Below are 23,947 nucleotides of genomic sequence, written 5' to 3'. Positions count from 1 at the left end.
CATCCTTGCTTGACCTCTTCAAGTGGATAACATGGGTTCAGAGTTCTCGAAGGCTTTTAACACGTCAAGGTCAGGCCCATGCCAGAGGCAGGGCTGGGAAAGGTCTGAAGACATTGCCCAGGAATCCATGCCTGCCTGAGTCCAACACACACAATCTCTGTGACCATGGGGAAGTTACTCAGTGTCTCTGTGCCTGAGATTCTAATCTGTAATTTGATAATTACCTAAATTAAAAGCTGTAAGGTACTTAGACAGTGTTTGGTAATACAACAAGTTCTGTATACATACACTGGCCATTTTTATTGTTGCTCTTCTCCTAAAAACCTCAGCAGATAAGTACCACTGTTTCACTACACAGGACAACACTAAGTAGGTTATGGGAGGTGACGATTGGCATCTCCAGATGCTGACATCTGGACTCATCACATTTCCCACTGAATTTCAAACTTAGAAATATCCACGGCCAACAACTACACGAAAAACAGCTAAATATCACCAGTCATCAGGGAAATGAAAGTCAAAATCACAATGAGTTATCATCTCACTCCAGTTAGAACGCCTATTATCAAAAAGACAAACAACAACAAATGCTGGGGAGGATATGGAGAAACGGAACACTCATAAATTATTAGTGGGAATGGAAATTAGTACAATTATGGAGACCCCTAGGAAGCATCCTCAAAAAAACTAAAAATAGATCTATCAGGTGACCCCCTGGCTATCAGCCACTGGGTATAGATATGCAAAGGGAACAAAATCAGCATATGAAAAGACACATGCACTCCCAGGCTCACAGTAGCAAACACGAGAGATGAATCCAGTGCCCACGGAAAGACCAACAGACCAACAGTCACAGAAAATATGAAATACACAATGGAATATTGTGCGCCCATAAAAAGAGTAGCTTCCTAATACCCGCAGTGAAGTGGTTGGAACTGGAGATCATTATGTTAAGCGACACAGGCCAGACACAAAAGGACAAATACAGCATATTCATGGATGGTTAAAAAAGTCAACCTAAACTTCCAACAGTGATTACTAGAGGCTTGCAGTGTTGGAGGGAGGGGAGAGTAGAGGGCCACTGGATAACAGGCCCAAGACAGTAAGCGCAGGTGCTCCAGAACACAGTGGGCTGACCTCGGTTCACAATAACGTATCACACACTGCCGGAGCATATGAAGAGTTAAGAGTCCAGAGACTCCAAAGGTAAAGATAAGAAAACAGAAATGCTACTTCCATGATCCGATCCATTTATGCTGCACTGCACACCATGAAGATACACAAGGCTCACATGTCACTCAAAAAAATTCTCAACTTTCTCATGGGTACCCTTCTTGAATGGAGGGTGCTCTGCTCTCCCCACACCACATATACCCTAATAACACTTCCATTCATCTTTAGAAGTAATAGTTCTTACAACCTTCCTCTCAAAAAATTAGAAAAAGCCATTTTAAAACATAATCTTGTCACTCTCCTTAAAATCCCCTAAGTTCTAGACCCAGTATATCGTATCTCTCTTAACAACACTGATTAGTCGTATCTTTCTCTAAACCTAAGACCACTGTAGTCCACAATTGGCTCCCAACCCAAGTGTGTGTGCCCATCTCCTCCAAGTGCCTCCACACCAACCTCCTCCAGTGGGACCCCACCCAACCCCATATGGCTTCTCTTAGCTGTGGCCCACAGCGTGATGTCCTCCATCTACCTGCCAAAGGGCCAACAAACCCATGTTTACAACAACTTCCATACAATTTGGCATAGTGGTTACGACGCTCCTTGCATGCCCGCATCCCATACTGGAGTATCTGGGTTTGGGTTGCACTTTGATCCAACTTCTTCTTAGAAGTAGGCACTCCAATGTGGGCAAACCAAACAGCGACTTAACTACTACACCAAAAACCTACTCTATTAAAAAAAAAAAATTTTTTTTTGACAGGCAGAGTGGACAGTGAGAGAGAGAGACAGAGAAAAAGGTCCTCCTTTTCCGTTGGTTCACCCCCAATGGCCGCTGCGTCAGGCGTGCTGCGGCCAGCACACCTCGCTGATCCGAAGTCAGGAGCCAGATGCCTCTCCCAGTCTCCCATGCGGGTACAGGGCCCAAGCACTTGGGCCATCCTCCACTGCACTCCCGGGCCACAGCAGAGAGCTGGCCTGGAAGAGGAGCAACCGGGACACAATCCGGCGCCCCGAATGGGACTAGAACCCAGCGTGCCAGCACTGCAGGCGGAGGATCAGCCTATTGAGCCGCGGCGCCGGCCAAAAATTTCCAATAATTTCTAATCCAGGAAAAATGTTATGACATAAATCTCAGTACTACCATCTCACAGATGGGAAAACTGAGACTCAGAGAGCTAAACTACATTCCAATCATGGGCTGTAATACATAGCAAAGCCAGGATGCAAGCTGAGGAGCTGTGTGTCTCCAAATCCCTTTTTTCTCATACAGAATACCTTTAAATTCTTCCAGAAAAGATGAACTAAGTTTTCTGGTTTTCTCCTAGAAGTCAACAGACAGGCAGACAAAGCCAGGTACAACAGTCCCCATAACCACCAGCTCCCCAGCTCCCTAACTTTCCACCCGGCTTCTCTAAACCCTCAAGCTTCTTATCTAGAATATTTAGAATACAGCATCCCGCCGGCGCCGTGGCTTAACAGGCTAATCCTCCACCTTGCGGTGCCGGCACACCGGGTTCTAGTCCCGGTCGGGGTGCCGGATTCTATCCCGGTTGCCCCCCTTCCAGGCCAGCTCTCTGCTGTGGCCCAGGAGTGCAGTGGAGGATGGCCCAAGTGCTTGGGCCCTGCACCCGCATGGGAGATCCTGGCTTCGGATCAGCGAGATGCGCCGGCCACAGTGGCCACTGGAGGGTGAACCAACGGCAAAAAGGAAGACCTTTCTCTCTGTCTCTCTCACTATCTACTCTGTCTGTAAAAAAAAAAAAAAAAAAAAAGAATACAGCATCGACACGGTAGGCATTCAGCCCAGTGCCCAAGATGCCTGTATCCTTGGGGCTGGCGCTGTGGCATAGCAGATAAAGCCACCAGCTGCAGTGCAGGCATCCCATACGGGCAGCGGTTCAAGTCCCGGCCGTTCCACTTCTGATCCAGCTCTCTGCTATGGCCTGGGAAAGCAGTAGAAGATGGCCCAAGTTCTTGGGCCCCTGTAACCCACATGGGAGACCCAAAGGAAGCTCCTGGCTCCTGGCTTCGGATCATCACAGCTCTAGCCGTTGCAGCCAATTGGGGAGTGAACCAGTGGATGGAAGACCTCTCTCTCTCTCTCTCTCTCTCTCTCTCTCTCTCTCTCTTCACAGCTCTAGCCGTTGCAGCCAATTGGGGAGTGAACCAGTGGATGGAAGACCTCTCTCTCTCTCTCTCTCTGCCTTCCCTTCTCTCTGTGTATACCTCTTTCAAATAAATAAGTAAATCTTTAAAAGTAAAAAGAAAAAAAGATGCCTGCATCCTATCAGAGTGCCTGGGACTGATCCCCAGTTCCAGCTTCCGACTCCGGCATTCCTGCTAATGAGGGCCTTGGGAGACAGCAGGGAAGGCTAAGTGACTGGATTCCTGCTGCCCAGGCAGAACACCTGGATTTACTTCCCAGTTCCTAGCCCCAGGCATGTCAGGAGTAAACCAGCAGACAGAAGCTGGCTCTCAGCTTCCCAAATAAATAGATAAGAGCAACAACAACAAAGAAAAACCACACCCAGGGAAGAAAATAAGAAAAAGTAGCAGGGAGCAAAGGCCCTCAGAGCAAGCACATAAAAGTTGTCCCTTACGTGAGCGTGGGTGGCGTGGGGCACCTAGCTCCTTACAACACCTGGGCCAGGACCCCGGCCGCAGTGCCTAACCGACCGTGGAGGGCAGAGGGGGAGGGACTGGCTGGGCATCAAGCTTTGTCTACCCCACAGGGTGAGGCGGTGTGCCCGGCATCCTGGACCATCCCACGGCGCTGGGCATAAAAAACCATCCAAGAGTCCCAAGTCTGTGTTCAGATGCTCTCTCCACTGCGCAGAATCACACCATGGGGGAAGCAGATCCAGGAAGACTGCCGGGGTTTGACAAAAGGATCCAAGCTGCAGATCCAGAGGGAGCTCACCCAGGTGACATCCCTCACACAGGTGGCCAGGAGGACTCACGGGGCTGACCTGTGGGCTCCTCTGAGGGTCACTGCTTCCCAGAGCAGACTTGGCACTCCAGGCTGGCCGGCCTCTGCCATCATTCAGAAGACAAAGTAGCGCATGTTCAAATTCCAACCCAAACAAAAGCAAGCAGTGCTGTGTGTGCTGGCCTAAGCGGCAGGAGCTTTCGAAAAAGATAAGGGCATTGTGCAACGGCAGCCACTCTGTCAAGGGAGTTATTAGAGGAAGCAGGCCAGAGTCTGACCCTTGCTTTCACTTTCTTCCAAATAAAGTAAACGCAATAAACTTTGCTTATAAAACAAACTCACACTGGGACAGACGGGCGAGTGTTTGGCAGTGAAGATGCGGCCCAGGATGCCCGCACTGCCTATCTGAGTGCCTGGCGTCAAGTCCAGGCTCTGCTGCCAGCTGTGGCTTCCTGGGAGGCAGTAGTGATGGCTCACATGGCTGGGTCCCTGTTTAACACACAGAAGACCTGGATTGAGTTTTCAGCTCCTGGTTTCGGCCTGGCCCAGCCCTGGCCACTGTGGTCATTTAGGAAGTGAACCAGTGGATGGAGGGTATCTATGTCTGTCTCTGTCTCTCCTGCTTTTGAAATAAATTAAATAATAAACTTGTATCAGGAGGGGTGCTTGGTGAAGCACTTCAGACACGGCTTGTGATGCCCACCTCCCATAGGAAGGCCTGAGTTTGGGTCCCTACTCCACTCCCAATTTCCAGTTCCCTGCCAGCGTGCACCAGGGCAGGCAGCAGCTGATGGCTCATGTACTTGAGTCCCTGCCACTCACACGGGAGAACTAGATGGAGTTCCCAGCTCCTGGCTTTGGCCACAACAAGTATTTGGAGTGAACCAGTGGATGGCCTCTCTCGGGCTCCCTGTCTTTCAAATAAACTGGAAAAAAAAAAAAAAAAAAAACACACACACACTTTCTTAATAACTCCTACAGCTCCATTGTGGTTGGGTGGTTGGATGGCATTTGTGCAAAGTGCTATGGATACAGAGGAGGGTGACAAAGGTGAAGCAAAGGACCTAGGTGAGCTCAATCCCAGGCACAGAAATGCAGGAAACAGGGGCACCCTGGTGGGGGGGGGTGGGTACAGCTCTACAGTCATGCCAGGACAATACTTACACACTTTCCAACAGGCCTACCTAATTCTTCCCAGAACTACCTGGCCTGCCCAAAAATCAGCCCCCATGGTATTAAATAGACTCATCCCTGAAAACAGCTCTTCCATCAGGAGAAATTAACTTTGCCCTGCTCACACACACACACATACACACACGCACACACACACACGGAAGGAACACACTCACCTTTCTGAACTTGTGCTTGTTTTTAAGTCAAATGCTTGACTCCCCTGAATTAAATCAGAGGTTAAAGTATTCAGACTCATTCTAGAGTTCAGAAGGTATCCATAAAATCTCTGGCCAAGCCCAAATATTCTAGAACCTTCTTCCTACGTAAGCCTAGCCTGGGCCAGGAAGATGGGCACTCAGTGCAATTTGTGTTTGCACAACTCCTTCAGTCATGGGCATTGTAAGGTGGACCACTGGACAGAAACCACCAAATATCTTTCTATTCTGAACTCCTCACCCTTGCCAACAAACACAAGGATGTGTGCATGTGGGCCGGTCAAAGGGTGAATCACGACAAGGAGCCGGAGACCCAAAACCAAGGTCAGCCACAAGCTCTGACAACACACCCTCCTGGACCACGCAGAGTTCAAAGCCCCTTTTCAGAAAAACAAGCTCTTAGACAGGTATAGACTGGACTCGGTTCACCCAGTCCCACCCCTCCCCTCCCCCAAACAGCCTAATAAGTGTGCAAACTTAAAACTCCCATCTGGGCTCATTTTTAAACCTAAAACCCAGCTGTTTGGCGTTTCAGTTTTTGTTTTAAGTGAAGAAAAACACGTATTTTTTGGCTTTTTGAAACATCAGCAGCTAAGTCAAAGTAGCTAGCATCAGTAATTACTCTAAAATCAAGAGTGGAAAAGCAATAGAAGGGTCTTTGTATTTGGTAGGGTGAGTTAATTCAGTTCAGTTCATTTAAGCCGCAAGCTCCATTTAATAAAGCATCCGTCTCTGGGGTGGTGATATACGTGACAAAAGCTGTAGGGTTTGTTACTAGAAGGTTCTGACATGCACTGCCGTGAATTTGGGAAACAAATGACACAACACGCTACAGATGCAGGGAACTGCACAAGACCAGAGCAGTTTTGGGACAGTGTCAGTTTGGGGACAGTTTGATGGCTGATTCAGTCGTGAACATATCAACCAAAAATGCTGGCCAGGACGGTGGACACTCTGTCCCTTCTCCACACAGACAACACCCAGCAGCCAGCAGCGACGCTAACTGTAACAGCTCAGACTCTCTTATTGAAACTCATCTGTTTGATCGTGGTTTTAAAAAAATAAAGAAAAAAAAAGCAATAATTATCATGACTCCCAGGAAAATTTCACAATTGGCTGCTCAAGTATGACTTCTTTTTTTCTTAATTTCGGAACTAATATGACTTTCTAGGGAAATATCTGAAAATGAAAATGTCATTATATGATACTTCCTGCCTGTGTTTTCACCTTAAGCCGCGTTCCTTTAATAAAGAATCAAGTCTTGGGTGAGCATGCGGCATAGGGGTTAAGATGCCAATTGGGACAGCAAATCTCATATCGAAGTGCCTGGGTTGAAGTCTCAGCTCCACTCTCAATTCCAGCCAACTGCTAACTCTCAAGTAAGTGGCTCCAGTAGCTGGGCCCCGCTCACCCATGTAGGATACCTGGATTGAGTTCCCAGCCTCCAGCATCAGCCTGGCCCAGCCCTGTCTATCACAGGCATTTGGAGAGGGAACAAGGAGATGAGAGTTCTGTCTGCCTGCCTGTCTCTGTGTCTCTGCTTTTCAAAAAAAAAAAAAAAAAAGAAGAAGAAGAAGAACCGGACACACAGACCCAAATATGAATGGAGCCACACTCATTACTTCATTCATTCACTGTTTTGGGAAGGTCATTCAGATCAGGCCTCGACACGTAGTAGTATCTTGAAAAGACAGAAGATGAATGAGGTCTTTCAGTTAACAATTGGAAAATGGTGCTGCTTAGGATAGAGGCCCTTTGAAAAGCGAAAACCTCCAAAAGCTGATTTCAGTATAACAAAGTATCAACATGTTTAAATTAACTTAAAAATCACAACCACTCCACGAGTATGAAGATGGGTCTTTAAAGGCACCGGCTCGTCGGTGACTATGGGGAAAATGACCTTGCTTTGATTTATCTCGGGCTGAACAGTGGCTGCCAAGGTCACACTGGTAAGGAACTCAACCTCAAGGAATTTGTTCCCCAAAAAATGTCCACAACACCCTTGAAATTAGGCACCACGGGTCTGACACTACAAGGAGGCCTGTCAAGTCCACGTGTGTCCATCAGGGCCAGACGACCCCAACGCTAAAACCAACAGGCCAGGTCTTCAAAAAAGTTCATGAAAGTGTGCGTCACAAAAAACCTGTGCGGACTTCTGTGTGTCTTTTTTTTTTTTTTTCCACAAAAGCTAACTCCTATTTTTCACAAACTTCATCAAGTGTCCTCATGGTGACTGGGCCTGTAATGATTGTTGGTCCAAAGGAATCTAACCAAGACCGGATCCCAAACACCCTTCCCAGCTGTCCTCTGAAACAGGAAGTTGAGTAGGCAGAGCCACTAGGACTCAAACTGGGAGTCCAACTTAGGACTGTGGCACAGCCAAGCCCCCAAACCAGGACCAGCTTCTTGGAAAGAAAGCCATGATGAAAACACAGCCCATCAAGATAACATCTCCTTCACCTGACTGGTCCTTGCAGCTGAATCTCCCAGGTTCACAGGCTGCAGCGCGGGCGCCCCCAAGCCCACAGGCACCCCCCACCCCCATCTCCTTCCTACTGAAAACATGCACTGGAAAATACAGGATGCTCTAAGTACTCTCCCTAGAACACAACTACACCCTGACTTGCTCACCCTTACTGCAGGGCCATCAGCGATTTCTGTGTGCTCCTCCAAAACACAAAGCCAAAAAGAAAACACTCTGGTCTTTCCCCTTAAGACACTCACTGCCTTTTCAAAAAAAGCCTGCAAATCTTTACCCAGGCTGGGCTCTTTTTTTTTTTTTTTTTTTTCAGCGAGGAAGAACAATACAGACCCAGGTGTGCCATAAACAACAGAGAAGCAAAACACTTCGTTCCAGCCCTGCAACCAACTGTGCCCGGGACTTCAAAGACAGAACCCCAGGAAGAGTCCTCGGTCGCATTTCCTGACTCCGGGCTGTGGCTTCTTTTTTCTCCCCCTCGCTTGGATCTGCCCTTTGCATTCAGGGGCCGGGCGTCTGACGCACAATGAGGTCCAGGCTCATTTCCTGCAGACCTGGCCGCAGGAGGCTCCCACTGCTGGGGAACCGCCGGAGAGAAAGGGGAAACTGGCCTCAGCCCACAGGTGGTTCTGTTTCTTCCTTGCCTTAAAGCAAGGATAAGCCAGGGTTCTGGATAGGCAGCCTGCAGGAGTTACCAGTTTTCCCCCCCAAAAAAACTCAATCACGCCCTGGGCACACGCAGGAAACACCAGTCAGAACGTTGGTCTCCCACTTCTCAAACTCGGGCTTCTCCTAACAGGCCGCGGCTCTCCCTCAACAGCAAACTTGGACTTTAAAAACCAAGCTCTCCGCCCCTGCGCCGTGCGGATCCTCCCGAAAGCCAGGGTGTGCGTCGGCCCCACACCACGGGGGAAAGCCCAGGTCGGCATGCCACACCTTCCACCATCTTTCCCTGGGAAAACTCGCTTCTCTGAAGAAAGAAAACGGGGGACCCTGGAAGCACCACTCCCGGCCGCGGCAGGACCCCCGCGGACCCCCAGCCCCTCGGGGTCACAGCGCCAGCAGGAGGCAGGGTCTCCCCGCAGCCGGCTTCCCCAGAGCTGCTCATTCTCAGCCTGCCTGGACTACACAAATCCGGGTTTTACAGTGATCTACAAGATACGTAACAGGCCACAGGAGGACTAAGGAGAGGGGCAAAAACTTTGCTTCTCCAAAAGCCTAATGTTGGAGTCAGCGGTTCATAAACTTTTCGTGGCATTCTTAAACACCTCCACCCAACACCTCACTGCGCTCCCTGGGGTCCCCGCCTATCATCACGGAGGGGCCAGGGTACCGGGGTGGGCGCGTAAGGACACAGACGGGACCCCCGCACGTCCGCTCCTGGGGGTGACTGCCACCGGGCAGACACACGGGAGCCACAGGGGCTCCGCTGCAGCCCCCAGGAGCACTCCCACAGAGTGCCCGCTGCCCCCCAAGGAAACGGGAATGAGTTGGAAAAGGAAACCGGCCCGGGGAGGAGGAGCAGCAGCTGCTGCTGCTACAAGCACACAACGGTGCCACCTCCCCGGTCCCGAGCCGCGCCGGTCGCCCTTACCTGCGGGGCGGCGAGGCGCGGGCGCCGGCTTCCCCACGTTCCGCTTCAGCTCCCCTCGGAGTCCCAAGCCCGGCACGCGGGGCGGCCGCAGGCGGGCGGAGCGCGAGTCCTCCGGTCGCTTCCCCAGCCGGTCCGCCCTACACCATGTCAGGAATCCGGGCAGGCACCGAGCTGGGCGCTGACATCACTCCCAGACCCAGGTACCTCCCCCTCCCACTGCCGCCTTCTCCCCGCCCCTCCGCGGGAGGCAGCCAACGAGCGCCCGCAGGGGGCGGAGCGGCGCGCGTGCGCCCCCGCTGATTGGGCCCTGCGAGAGTCACTCCGAGGAGTCCACTAATTTTATACATTCCTCGCCGAGCAAGACTGGAGCTGGAAGTGGGTGTTGATGGAAAAAAAAAAAAAAAAGCGGGCGGGGTGGGGGCGGCGGCTGCCTTTCCCACTATGTGTAAGGAAAAGCGAGCTCGGGACGGGGACGAAGTGGCGGGGCTCCCGGCAAACTTTTCTTGGCGTGCTCACAGACGAAACGAAACGCCCCCGGCGAGCCCCGGGCTGCGGGAAAAGCCAGCGCCCCCGCGGCGCGGAAAATGGCCCGCCGCGAATCCTCCAGCCGAGCCTGCGCCCGCCCAGCCCGCGCGGCCGCGCGCAAAACTTGGCGGGCGCCGGGCCCAGGTCTGCGGGGGAACCGCCGCCGGGGCGCCGGGGCCCTGAGGGCCGCGTGGCCGCTTCCGCCTGCGGCCACGGCGCTCGCGCCCCGCCAGCTGCCCGGGCACACGGGGCCGCACCCCCAGAGGGAAGACGACCGCTGGCTGCGGTTGGATCGCACGGCTGGAACCCTCGGGGGCGTGGGGCGTGGGGCGCGGAACCGGGCGTGGCGCCGACGAACCGCCTGAGGAGACCCGCCTGAGGGAGATCGCGGCGGCTGCCGCCAATTCCAGTCAGCCAGCGTTCACCCCCGGCCGTCTGATCAGTTCCCTAGGCTTCCCAGGGATGTTTCTGGAACCCGAGCCGAGGGAGACCTGAGTGCGTTGGCTTCGTGTGTCACCCGGCGTCTTCCTGGAAGACCAGGGCGCGTTCCTGACCGACGAGTTCACCGTGTGTGGACCGCGGCGTGGCCGCCTGCCCCCAACCCGAGTCGTCCCGGAAGCTGAGCGTTGGTAACCTGACGTGAGCAGGAGGCATCAGAGGCCGGGATTCGGTAGCAGATCCCTCGGAGACCACCGGAGACCAGGGTTGAAACCGAGGGCTGTTGGGCTCCAAGGCGGTGCTGTTATCACAGGTGCTGAGTGTCCACGTGTAAGTGCTTCCAGCCACCACCACGCTACAAAAACCCACGGACTCGGGGCCTCTGCTCAGACCTGCCGGACGCTGTTCCCACCGTGTCATCCGTTACACCTGCGCCATCCCACTGACTGCCTGTTCCCGCGCTCTGAATCTTTGCCTGCACCACTAGAGTTCGGCTTCGCCATCAACGCCTGCCCCTCCACACCAGCTCCCCTTGCCCCTGCAGCGCCCAGCTGGCCCTGTGAGCTCTCCTTCCTGGGCCTCTGGGTGCCTTTCCCGTCTGATCGTCCCCTCCACGCCTGCCATCTCAGGGCTGTGCCCACATCCCACCTTTGGGCCTAACTGGAATCCCCACTCTTCTCCAGAGCCTAGTTCAGTTAACATCCGGTCTCCTGGCAAGACCTCCCCGTGTGCTACAAGGCGAGACAGTGTTCAGGCCCTCTGCCCACTCTGCTGCCTCCTTGCAGGGAACTTTGGGCAGTCTCTCAAATGTCCATCCAGAACCTCCGTTGCCTGACAATACCTGTGCCAAGGTTGTTGTCCAGGTTGTTAGGGTTGTACAGATATGTAAACACATGCTTCGGGCTGGCCCTGTGGCATAGCAGGCAGCTCTGGCATCTCATGTGGGCACCAGTTGGAGTCCCGGCTGCTCCACTTCCAATCCAGCTCCTGGCTGATGCGCCTGGGAAAGCAGCAGCAGGTGGCCCAAGTGCTTGGAGACCCGAAAGAAGCTGCTGGATCGTGGCTTCAGATTGGCCCAGCTCCGGCTGTTGTGGCCATTTGGGGAGTGAACCAGCAAGTGGAAGATTCTCTCTCTCTCTCTCTCTCTCTCTCTCTCTCTCTCCCCCCTCCCCCCCCCCCCGCTCTGGGGGAGAGGGCACTTTGGCCAGAGCCCCGCCCACCCACCATTCATTCACCAACCCCAAAGTCCCCCAGATAATTCCTAAGCCAACCACTTCACCTCCCTCTTAGCCACTCATCCTTGCCTGTCCCCAGGGGACACACCTGCCTGTCAGTGCCTGTTCCGTGCCCTGCGCCCCAGATGTCTTCCTCAAACAGTGGCCCAGCCCTGGTCAGAGGCTGGCTGGCCGCATCCAGGCCAAGGTTCTGCCCAACCACAGCCAGGCACAGCCAGGCAGCCGCAGGAGGTGGGGGTGGGAATGTCCTCCCCCAGGGATGGCAGGATAGAATAACAACAGGAAGTCGCCTCCCATCCCCTCGGCAGCTGGAGTGATAACAGCTGCTACCAGAGTCCAGGAAACAAAAGACTCCCGAGGAAAACTGAAAATGAGCCAGGCCTGAAGCTGTCCTATGCAAGCCAGGGGTTACAGTGTAGGCAAGGAGGGAACCCTGTGGCGGGTGATCATCAGCCGCCTTGCCCCTCCTTTTAGCCAGAGTTAAAGCTCCTAATCTGTTCCACAGTTCCGCTTCATCCCGATACTCCTAACACTGAAACACAGAGACCACTGGCCCGTGGCTATCCTGGGGAGACGCCAACAGGATCAGCACCCCGCAGCAGAAGCAAAACAGCACGGCTGGGGCAGGCCCCACAGCTCACTCCTCGTCCTGGCTCCACCAGCTGGCCTAGCGGGAATGTTCACTGGCCACTCCTGCGGCTCTGCGCTAACATCTGTGTAGCTTTGGCGATCCATGTGCCACCTAGCTACTGCCACGGTCAGCCTTACCCTGCGCATCTGGGAACTGTACACATGCTGTCACTGTTGGAGGAAGACACAGGGAAAGCAAGAGAAACCCCACAGCGACCAACAAAAGCAGGACTGGCAGTGCACCCGAACATCATCCCATCAAGTATTGGAGGCGGAATGCCCTCTGCAGCCTTCCTTACGGGGTCTCTGCTTGCATTTACTGGCGTCCAGGAGCACCTGTCATTATAGAACCCTCTCCTGTCAAGCCAGAGCCTGCTTTTCTTTTTCCCCCCAAAAGACCTCTGTCTTGTGTCTCATTTGATCCTCTGCACCATCCTGTAAGGCAAGAATTAATTAGTGCCATTTTCACATACGGTATCCCAGGCTTGGCAAGCTCACCTACGCAGATTATTCCAGAACACTTGAAACTGCGATTACAACCCAAGGTCTATTAGACTCCAGAGCTATTTGGGCTTTGTGCATCTAGAGCACTGTTGGTGGCTTGCATCCCTCCAGTCTGCCCTCCTAACAGAGACAAGCCGACTCTTCTTGTCACCTCATCCCCACAGCACACAGGCCCGAGGACACACTGCCTACTCACCCGATCCATCAAGTTCATGTCCGTAGCCTGTCTGGGCTTCACCTCCCAGTGCTGCTCGCTGAAGCCCAGTCCTGATCCGCCCCCACCCCCCACCCTCGACTCCTCTCAAGACACTTGAACAACTTCCCCTTTGCCAGGGAACAAAAGCCACAGTTTCTTGACTGGCACCCAAGGCCCTTTCCTTCTTGGCCTCCGGCTGACCTTTCTGATGTTAGCTTCCAGCCCACGTTGTACCATCTGCACAACTCTGCACCCATGTTCCATAGTAACGCATCTCACTTAGGGAATGAGTGTTCCCATTTCTACTAAAATCCACCTGGCTGGGGTGAGGCAAGCAGCTACTGTGATGTCGTACGCAAAACGACAGAGCACAGGCCTGACTCACTGTCGTTCGTAAGTAAATTTATTTTTTTTTTCTTGTGACATAAAGCAATCGTGCTATTATTGTTAGAGCTGATTTATGGCCCTCATCGACTGCACCTTGCCTGGAGTCCTCGAGGGCAGGATGCTGATTTGTTTCATCGTTTTATCTTTTACAAATCAGAGCCGCATTTCATCCTACACACATTAGATAAAAACGGACTGAGTGAAGGGATAAACGCTGTCTTTTTGCTTTAAGCTCTGAGCCTGCTGTGAACCAGGTCTTCCGAGGTTTGGGAATTATTGACACGAGGGATCTAAGCGCCTCCAACTGTTATCCCAGTCTCATCGCCCGACTCACAGTGGACGAAACACACGGTGCACATCACTCCCCAAACCTGAATGGAACAAGCTCAGGTCTGCAAGCCTTTCTAAAGGCCATCACTCCTTATTCCATGGGATTCGAGCAATGGCGTTGGTGAGAGTCCCATCAGCACGTTACTGTCCCTTAGGTGAACACTAAGCCACGACTCAGCTGTCCCCACTGACATCATCCATGAATCCGGTCCTCCTCCTGCCCACAGAGGCAGGTAGATCAGCGCAGTATCTTGCCACAAGTGAGGAGTCGCATTTTAATCACTCTTTTCATACAACCCAATTAGGCTCATTACTCTCCAGTTACCCACAAGATAAATCAATCAACATTCAACTTAGGCGTTGTGCTAGTCCAAGTTGAAAACATTTTTTAATTAAAAAATAAGCATGATTGCTCTCTCATGGTCTTTGATTAAAGTTCAATTAATGGCTAAGTTAAACAAATTAAATTCCCTCAAGCAATTAGCTCCATTACAAACTTAGTTAATTGAATTTCCTACAAAGGATGTCTGAGGCCTGTATCCTGAGAGAGGCCACCAAGATGGAGAGCCATCTCTTTATTTTCAAGATTTATTTATGAGAAAGAGTTACAGAGTCAGAGAGGGAAAGAGAGATCTTTCATCTGCTGGTTCACTCCCCAGATGGCTGCAACAACCAGGGCTGGGCCAGGCCAACGCCAGGAGCTTCATCCAGGTCTCCTGCCTAGGTGGCAGGGCTCCAAACACTTGGGCCATATTCTGCTATTTTTCCCAGTCATCAGCAGGGAGCTGAGTGGGAATTGGAGCAGCCAGGACACAACCGACACCCATGTGGGATGCTGGCAATGTAGGCGGCAGCTTTATTGGCTATGCTACAATGTGTAGCCAGCTCCTTTAATAGAAGATTAAGTCCAGTTTTCCATTCCATGCTGATGATCCGTGGAGTGTTCATCCCAAGCAAACCAGGCCTCCTCCCCAGTGTCGGGCCTTTCTGGGGGTAGCAGGCCTGCCATCCCCGCTACCAGCAGGCACTGTGCACACACCTCTTTGGGGTCCTAGGAGCATGCTCAGTCAAAGCAGCACATTACTCAAAACCAGGAACTCCCCTTGACTTTCACCTGCCGCAGGCTAAGGAAGGCTCATCTTGCCAATAATCTACCATGGTTCACTACCAATCATCAACACTGCCATGCCCGCCATGCCCTGGCCCAGGGCCACAAGGATCCCCGGGCCTCCGACTGACCCATGAATTTCCCCTCCACTCACCTTTTCATCTGGACAATCATTAACTGTTTCTTTGGTCGGCCTCCCCTAATCTTTAACTAACATTCTTCTACTTCGCTAGAATCCACATTTTAAAACGCAACGTTGGACTTTAATCCAGAGCTCTGGCAAAGGAGACTAAGAGGAGTGAGTTACAGCAAAACACAGAGGAGCGGATGGGACAACTGGTTTACATCAGTGCTGTCATGGAAGGAGTTTTCCCGGCGACTTCAAAGAAGGTGCTGATAAGTGAGTCTTCGGGCTGGAGCGTCTATCTCACCAGTCCTGCACAAAGTAGTCTGCTGCCTTCTCATGTTCCACATTCCATTTGACAGAGACTTTGCCACTGAGAGACGCTGACCACGCAGCATTTGAATTGCCAGGTTATTGGAACTGTGGTTTCTTAAACCAGCCAGGGTATGAAGGAAGCAAAGAGAGCGTGTCCCAGTCATCACCTCAGTGTGTCTGTCTTTTTTTTTTTTTTTTTTTTTTTGTATACAGAAGATCAGTTTAGTATATATTAGGTAAAGATTTCAACATTTTGTCCATATAGCAACACAAAGTGAAAAAACTACCATTGGATTACTAATTATAGCATTAAATAGCAATGTACAGCACATTAAAGACAGAGATCCTACATAATTTTTTTTTCAAATTAATTAATTTTCTATGCCATTTCCATTTTAACACCAGGTTGTTTTTTTTTTTTCATTTCCAATTCTCTTTATATACAGAAGATCAATTCAGTATATAATTAGTAAAGACCTCATCAGTTTGTGCCCACACAGAAACGCAAAGTATAAAAATACTGTTTCAGTACTAGTTATAGCATCACTTCGCTTTAGACGACACATTAGGGACAGATCCCACATGGGGTGTAAGTACACAGTGACTCCTGTTGCTGATTTAACAATTTGACACTCCTGTTCATGGCGTCAGTAATCTCCCTAGGCTCTAGTCATGAGTTGCCAGGGCTATGGAAGCCTTTAGAGTTCGCTGACTTCGATCTTATTCCGATAGAGTCATAGTCAAAGTGGAAGTTCTCTCCTCCCTTCGGAGAAGGGTACCTCCTTCTTTGATGGCCCCGTTCTTTCCACTGGGATCTCACTCACAGAGATCATTCATTTAGGTCTTTTTTTTTTTTCCATGATATCTTGGCTTTCCATGCCTGCTATACTCTCATGGGCTCTTCAGCCAGATCTGAATGCCTTGAGGGCTGATTCTGAGGCCGGAGTGTTGTTTAGGACATCTGCCATCCTATGAGTCTGCTGTGTATCCCACGAACAATTTGGAACATGCTCAATCGGACTGGCCGCAAATGGTGGAGTTAGAAATGTGCCAGGGGATTCCAACACAATCCCATCAAGATGGCATGTACCAATGCCATCGCACTAGTCCAAGTGATCAATTTCAGCTCACAATTGATAGTTCTGATAGGTCTAAGAGTCAAAGAGATCACACAAACAAGACAAGTATCTGCTAATACTAACTGATAGAATCAAAAAGGGAGAGAAAGATCCAACATGGGAAGTGGGATACACATCAGTGTGTCTGTCTTTTAAGTGTGTCTGTCTTTCAGCCTCTCGACTCTCATTTCTCCCTGGAGAGCTTTCTTGTGACCCTGTACTGCTGAATTCTAAATCAGAGATACCGTGATCACCAAAGAACCACCTTGTGCCTTGCAAGATGCCATTTCTGGAAAAAGATCGACCCCCATTCCTGCCTAAGAAGAAGTGTAAGAAATAGCACCTCTGCCTTGGCAAAATTAAATAAAGGATGTGCCCTTGCAAGACCCAGCGTCACTTGATGCTTCTGCTCTACATGGGGGTGGCATCACAGTGAAAGAAGCGGGCCCTGGGGTGCAGCCATGAAACGCTGGGCAGCCACAGTCTCCTTGTGACAGAGTCTGACTTGGTTCTCTGCACACAGCATGGTCCCTTGGTGACACCCTGAGGCTGTTACTATCTTTGATGGTGAAGATTGGGCCATACAGGCCCACCTGAATTAAAAACAACCTGGAGGCAGGCACTGTGGTGTAGCGGGTAAAGCTGCTGCCTCCAGGGCCGCCATCCCATATGGGCACCGGTTCTATTCCCGGCTGCTCCTCTTCCGATCCGGCTCTCTGCTATGCTCTGGGAAAGCAGTAGAGGATGGCCAAGTCTTTGGGCTTCTGCACCCATGTGGGAGACCCAGAAAAAAGCATGGGTGCAGATGGGTGCAGCTCCGGCTGTTACAGTCAGCTGGGGAATGAGCCAGCGGATGGAAGACCTCTGTGTGTGTGTGTGTCTCTGTCTCTGTCTCTCTCTGTCTTTGTCTCTCCCTGCCTCTGCCTCTCTGTAACTCTGCGTTTCAAATAAATAAATAAATCTAAAAAAAAAAAAAAGCCTAATATAAACCTGCCAACAGCCTGGGGCAGAAAGCAAAGGAACTCCACAGGAGCAGTCACTAACTAGCCCAGTCAAATCTCCCAAGACACTAAGCATGAGACAGATAGAAAACCAGAAAATGGAGTCAAGGAGAAGCAGAGGGGCAGAAAACAGAAGCAGGGATAAGCAGAAGCATGGGGGATAGCAAATGAGCTCAGCTAAAAGCAGAAAGATCAGAGGCCCCCTGAGAACAGTGAGAAGCCACGGGAGTAGTGGGCAGCGGCTGCAGAAATAAAGTATCACAGCAATCTGAACAATGACTGACCGCCGGCACATACCAACTCCTGTGTGCGGGTACTATCGGAATGCTTTAATGACATTCACTTCGACCGGGAGATCTCACTCCATCCCACTGGTGGAGAAACTGAGCCTGGGAGAGCTTCAGCAACTCGCTCAGGGTCACCTGTCTAGGAAGCAGCGCCTGTGCTGAGAGGCCGATCTGAGAGTGAGAGGCAAAGCAGACTCCCTGTTGAATCCTGAGCCTGTTCTCATGAGGCCATCTCCTTCCTCCAGTTTCCCACCACGCCTCTAACACCTGCAGTCAGCTGAATGCCTTGACCTTGAAAGGACTTAACTGATGCTGTGACTTCTTTACTTGAGATTTATTGATTTATTTGAAATACAGAGAGACAGAGATGTTCCATCTACTTGCTCACTCCCCAAATGGCCACAAGAGCTGGGTCTGGGCCAGCAGCCAGGAACTCCATCCTGGTCTCCACATGGGTGGCAGGGGCCCAAGTACTTGGGCCATCGTCTGCTGTCTTCCCAGGTGCCTCACCAGGAATGCTAGCTCAGAAGCAGAGTCACCAGGACTCCACCAGGCATTCTGATAAGGATGCCTATGACGCATGCAATCAGAGGCACAAACTGTGGTAATGCAACCCCAACCCTGGTTCTCAGACTTTAAATGAGACAATAAATCAACGTGAGAGCTCTTCACTTCTCCTGAAAGAAATGCACTGGACAAAGTGAGTGTTTTTATTCCGAAATGAAGTGAAAGTTCTAAAGACAGGATTTCGTGATCAAGATTATCTCTAAATCCTGTTTCTCGGGGACATTCCTGTGGGTCAGCCCAGTCTGTCTTAATGGTGTGTTTTGCCACACACGGAGGGAATTCTCAAATGTGTTAGTTTACAACACGTAATTATCATTGCATATTAATTAAATGTCATTATATTAATTGCATGGCCCTGTTCTACCTCATTCCTTCCCTAAGTAGAATACAGAGGCCATGATTATGGGGGCAGAGAACAAAGCCCACAGGAAAGGCGCTTGACTACTGCTTCATCTTTCCACTGCCTCTCACATCAGCAGCCAGATCTCTCGGCGTCTTGAAGGAGCTCAGATTTATTCTAATTATAAATGGGAACAAAGTCAAGACATATCTGACTACCATCTTGTTTCACTAAAAAAAAAATTCCCTTAACAACCTCTTTTCTCTTGAACCAAGTACCCTTGCTAGTAGGAAAAATACAGCTTTCTCGTGGGACCCACCTGTGAAGTCTGAGCTTCCCTATCAAAGCGGCAACCATAGGACGCTGTGAGTCAGTGATTCTGACCTCACGTTAAGCAGGAAAAGGTCTGGACCCCTCACTTACTCCTTCTTGGAAGTGGGTGAACTGCAAAGAAATGGCAAAGAAGAACCATTAAGGTGTGTTCTGTCCACTGGGCCTTGAAAGCTGCGGAAACAGCAGAGAGAGGACTTAGGAGAACTTCATGGCTTACCCTAAACACTAATTTCCATGTGATATTAGTGTTTGAAAAAATAGTAGCGTTGTATTTTTTATTCTAATCCATTCAACACACTGGCTTCCAAATTATTTCAGAAAACAATATGTCAAGGGCAACAATGTCCCCTTCCAAAATGCCACTCAAAATCTCCAGACTTGTCTATCTCCTAATGAGGGTTAATCTTACCAGCACGACTATATTTGTCCTGTCCTATTTCAGACATCAGGGGTGCGTTCAGTTGCCATCTAAAGCTTTATTTATTTATAGAATAAAAGAGTCATATGTGTGGCAATAATAACACTTTTGTCAGAAAGTCAGGCAGCGACCTGCAAGCTCTGGGCTCCAAATGGCACATTCAGTGGAGCCTACTTCCTGCGCAGCCGCCAAGAGAGGGAGGGGGAGAAAGAAACTGCTTGGGTGCAGCGGAGACCCTCAGACTGGAAATAAGCAAATCATCAACCAATCTTCTCTGTTCACCCAAGCAGAATCTCTCAGCGCTGAAACATCCACGCTCCCCCACCCTCTGCTCTCACTGGCTAATGGCTCACTGACCTCAAAGGGAGAAAAAGAAAACTGGTTCTTTCTTGTGGCCTGGGACCCAACCTGGGCAAGATGATGAATGGGAGACTTCCAACACCCTTCGTGGTCTCCCTTTCATGTTCTCTGAGCGCTTATCCTAGAATCTGATTTAATCTTCCCAGCAACCCTACAAGTAGGTGCAGTGATTATCACCACTTTCTCCATGATGAAACTGAGGTCTACAAGCAGAACCGGCTTCATGAGTGGGTGATGCGTGCAGCGGCCCAGGAGCCTCAGCTTAGAGGCCCTGCTGTTGCCATCTTGAAATTCTTACTAAGTTTTATGTATGTGTGTATTTATTTATTTATGCAAGAAGCAGAGGCAGAGACAACTCCCTTCTGCTGGTTTACTCTCCAAATATCTAACAGCCAGGAATGAGCTGGGCCAGGATCAAACTGAAGCTTGGAGCCAAAGACGCAATGCAGGTCTTCCATGCGGCTGCCGGGGAGCCGACTTCCTGAGCCATCACAGCTGCTTCCCAGGCTCTGAATTAGCAGGAAGCTGGAGTCAGGAGTCAGAGCTGGGCAGTAAACCCATGGACTCTGATGCCGGATGCAGGCGTCCAAAGCAGCGTCTTAGGCCAAATGCCTGCCCCAGTTACAAAGAATTTCTTAACGAGTGGTCTCATGCTTTTGTTTCTTTCCCTGGCCTGCAATTATTCAGTTATCCTGCCCTGGAGGAGGAAGCACTTTTCCCAAGGACCCGTATTCATTTGCCAGGACACCCGTAACAAAGCCTCGCAGATCGGGCAGCTTCGACAACAGAAGTCTCGTTTCTCACGGTTACAGGCTGGAGTGGAGGTGGAGCTGTCTGCTTTGCAGGTGGCTGCCTTCCCGCGGGGTCTTCTCATGGTCTTTGTGAGTAAGGTCCACACCAATGATCTCATTTTAACTGAAGTCTTTAAAAGCCCTCTCGCCAGTACAGGGGCAGGCTGACACAACTGTGAATTGTGGAAGGGATGCATTTCAGCCCCGAGCAGTCCCCCAGCCCGTACTAGGAAGGGCCTCCAAGAATGTTCCATGCAGTGTGCTCTCTAGGCAATACCCATGTGACTGCACGGGAGCAGCCATCCCATCACTAGCTGGAGAAGCAGAGGCACACCCAGGTCCGTACTTGCCATTGTGAACGAAACAGCAATACAGGAACGACATTAAGCAGCGACAGCACTGGCCCTAAACCTCAGCTCCAGGCGCTGAATCCACCGCTGGTCCAGTATTCCCTTTCACAGTCCACATACACGCACAGACGTGGCTGCCAGAAAAGACCATCACTTTACAATTATAGGTTCTTGGCCTGTCTGCCTACGGCAGATTTCAAAATAGCACAGTTGACTCCGTTTCAAGCCAGGGGGGAAAATACCATCATCCTTCTTCTACTCCCAAGTCATACACACAAAGGCACCTCTGTGGCAGGAACCCAGCGTGTTGGAGCCCGGCTGTGTTTATCTCATTCCTCACTGGCTCCAAGCTGTGAGCGCTGAGCAGAGAGAAGTGTGTTTCTGAGATAACTGGGGGAATAAGGTAACTCATTTAAATGATAAAACAGGAATCTCATTTCCGGTTCGGACATGGATAGTGCTTTCAAGTGAACAGATCTGCGGTCCTCATCAAGGCCCTGGAGTGTTGGCATCCCAGGGGGCACGGAGTCGGGGATGGGATTTCTTCTGTTCAAGAGAGCTTTGGTGGTGGCTGAGCAGGGGAAGCACTTGGTGTCCTTGGGCTCAGAGGCACAGCGGAGCCGGAAGGTTACAGATCAGGGACACAGTCCCCTGGTCCTGGCTCAGGCTCCGCCACTAACCTTGGGTACGTTAAGCCTCTGCAGTCCTCACTTTCCTACCCCCAGCCTAAAGCTTCCATGTCCAGTTTCTACCTCTCAAGTTCATTACCACTCCTTGTTCTTTGTGCAGGAGAGAGAACAGGCCATACAATTCTTTCATTTAAATTCGAATCCCACTTTCTTGATCTTTTCTTTTCTTTTTCTTTTTTTTTTTTAATATATATATATTTTTCTTTGACAGGCAGAGTGGACAGTGAGAGAGAGAGACAGAGAGAAAGGTCCTCTGTTGCCATTGGTTCACCCTCCAATGGCCGCCACGGCCGGTGCGCTGCGGCCAGCGCACCGCGCTGATCCAAAGACAGGAGCCAGGTGCTTCTCCTGGTCTCCCATGGGGTGCAGGGCCCAAGCACTTGGGCCATCCTCCACTGCACTCCCAGGCCACAGCAGAGAGCTGGCCTGGAAGAGGGGCAGCCAGGACAGAATCCAGCGCCCCGACCGGGACTAGAACCCGGTGTGCCGGCGCCCCAAGGTGGAGGATTAGCCTAGTGAGCCGCGGCGCCGGCCCTATCTTTTCTAATTTATTATTTTGAAATAATCGGCCTTTACGATTAAAACAACCATACATTAGTGTGGCGCTCAGGCAACAAGCTGTCCAGGTGATCAAAACTCCAGCTGCCATGGAGGGGCAGACCGAGCTGGTGCAGCTCCAGGGACACCTGGAAAGGCCCACACCACGTGGGCAATACTGGCTAAAAGGCAGGTCAGAACCCAATCACCAGGCAACGCCAAGCAAAAGCAAATTCAGGGACATTCAGTGAAATCACAGGCCTGCTCTTCCAGAGGGCAGGAAAGGCAAAGAAAGGCTGAGGAAGTGACCTGGGCAAAAGGACATTAGACAGACAGGAAAGGACATTGAACACATTCTCCTGATTTACGTTGCTTATAGAAAAGAATTTCTATGAAAGACAGAACTGAAACAGCTGACAAAATTAGAATGGGGTGGTAGATTTAAAAACTGAGGTATCAACATTAAATCTAAATGTTATAACTATTCCGCTAATCTTTCAGAATTTTTTTAAAAAGATTTATTTATTTGAAAGACAGAGTTATAGAGAAGCAGAGAGAGAGAGAGAGAGAGAGAGAGGAGAGAGAGAGGTCTTCCATCTGTTGTTTGACTCCCCAGATGGCCACAAAGGCCAGAGCTATGCTGATCAGAAGCCAGGAGCTTCTTCCAGGTCTCCCACACCGGTGCAGGGACCCAGGCACTTGGGCCATCTTCTACTGCTTTTCTAGACCACAGCAGAGAGCCGGATCGAAAGTGGAGCAGCCGGGATTCAAACGGCACACAAATGGGATGCCAGCACTGCAGGCAGCGGCTTTACCTGCTATACCACAGTGCCAGCCCTGAGAATATTCTTGTTCTTGGGATGTACACACCCACATGTTAGAGAGGAAAAGGGAATGATAACTGCAGACTTCAAACTGATTAAAAAAAAATAGAGAGGAAGCAAACGAATAAAAGCAAATGGTGAAATGTCAAATACTGGTGAACTGGGTACGAGGTCTACAGGAGTTCCCATTCCATTGCAAAGTTTCTGTTACGTTTAGAATTACTTTAAAAGTAACATGTGTTTGCTGCATACAGCTTTCTGAAGAAAGGAAGGCTCATGCAATGCCACCACCCAGGGACACCCACTTGCTTTTTATGCATAATCCATGCTTTACAAGAGAGAGCTCCTTGGCAGCAACCGAGCAGGGGAGTGTTGGCTGTGCCCGGTCACGAGGTCAGGGCCATGGGAGGGTGGTGGATCAGCCTCTGTGGGTGGTGTGTTGGCCCTGTAACCCAACCCTGCAGACTTCTCTAGAAGGGGTCTGCTGGGAGCTTCTGGGAAAGGTATTTCCTGTTCTTTTCTTCTGCTCTATGTTGGATCATGGGAACATGCTTGCTGTGGTGGCAGCCATCTTGTAACCATGAGGGTACAGCCAAGAGAACAGAAGACAAGGTGACGCAGAGCACTGATGTCATCGAGCTGCTCAATCAACCAACCCCGGAACCCTCGCTGTGGCTGTTTTGCTGTAGGAGATAAACATTGTCCTTATTCTTTAAGGCAGTATTATTTAGGGATTCAGTTGCAGTCAAAAACATCTCAACTATTAGATCTCCATTACAGAACAAGATAGGGCAGCCATTGGCTTCGCTCGATCATCAACATATGCAGCAAAAGCCCTTCCAAAGAAGTCATGGACCAAATCTGATGTTTGAGCAGGTGACTGTCTCCCCAGCTGCAAGTTACAGGGAACCCAGGTTGCCAGATTGGGACACAGTGTGAGCCTGTGCCTGGGAGGTGAGGAAAGGGGCCAGTAT

General features: G+C 50.6%; 1 protein-coding gene across 7 annotated transcripts in view; it reads right to left on the bottom strand.

The window, feature by feature from the left end:
• PPFIBP1 (PPFIA binding protein 1) overlaps positions 1 to 9,729 on the bottom strand; it is a 180,300-nt gene extending 170,571 nt beyond the window's left edge. For 4 of the 7 annotated variants that reach the window (XM_062194982.1, XM_062194984.1, XM_062194989.1 and 1 more), the window contains exon 1: positions 9,567 to 9,729. The gene's annotated coding sequence lies outside the window, so the exon portion shown is untranslated. The remainder of the gene's footprint in view (positions 1 to 9,566) is intronic. The other 3 variants (XM_062194985.1, XM_062194986.1, XM_062194988.1) reach the window with 1 other exon arrangement.
• Between the last annotated feature and the right edge of the window lie 14,218 nt (positions 9,730 to 23,947).

The sequence above is a fragment of the Lepus europaeus genome, chromosome 6 (genome assembly GCF_033115175.1).
Source record: "Lepus europaeus isolate LE1 chromosome 6, mLepTim1.pri, whole genome shotgun sequence".
NCBI classification, from domain to species: domain Eukaryota; kingdom Metazoa; phylum Chordata; class Mammalia; order Lagomorpha; family Leporidae; genus Lepus; species Lepus europaeus.
This window is presented reverse-complemented; position numbering and strand designations above follow the sequence as displayed.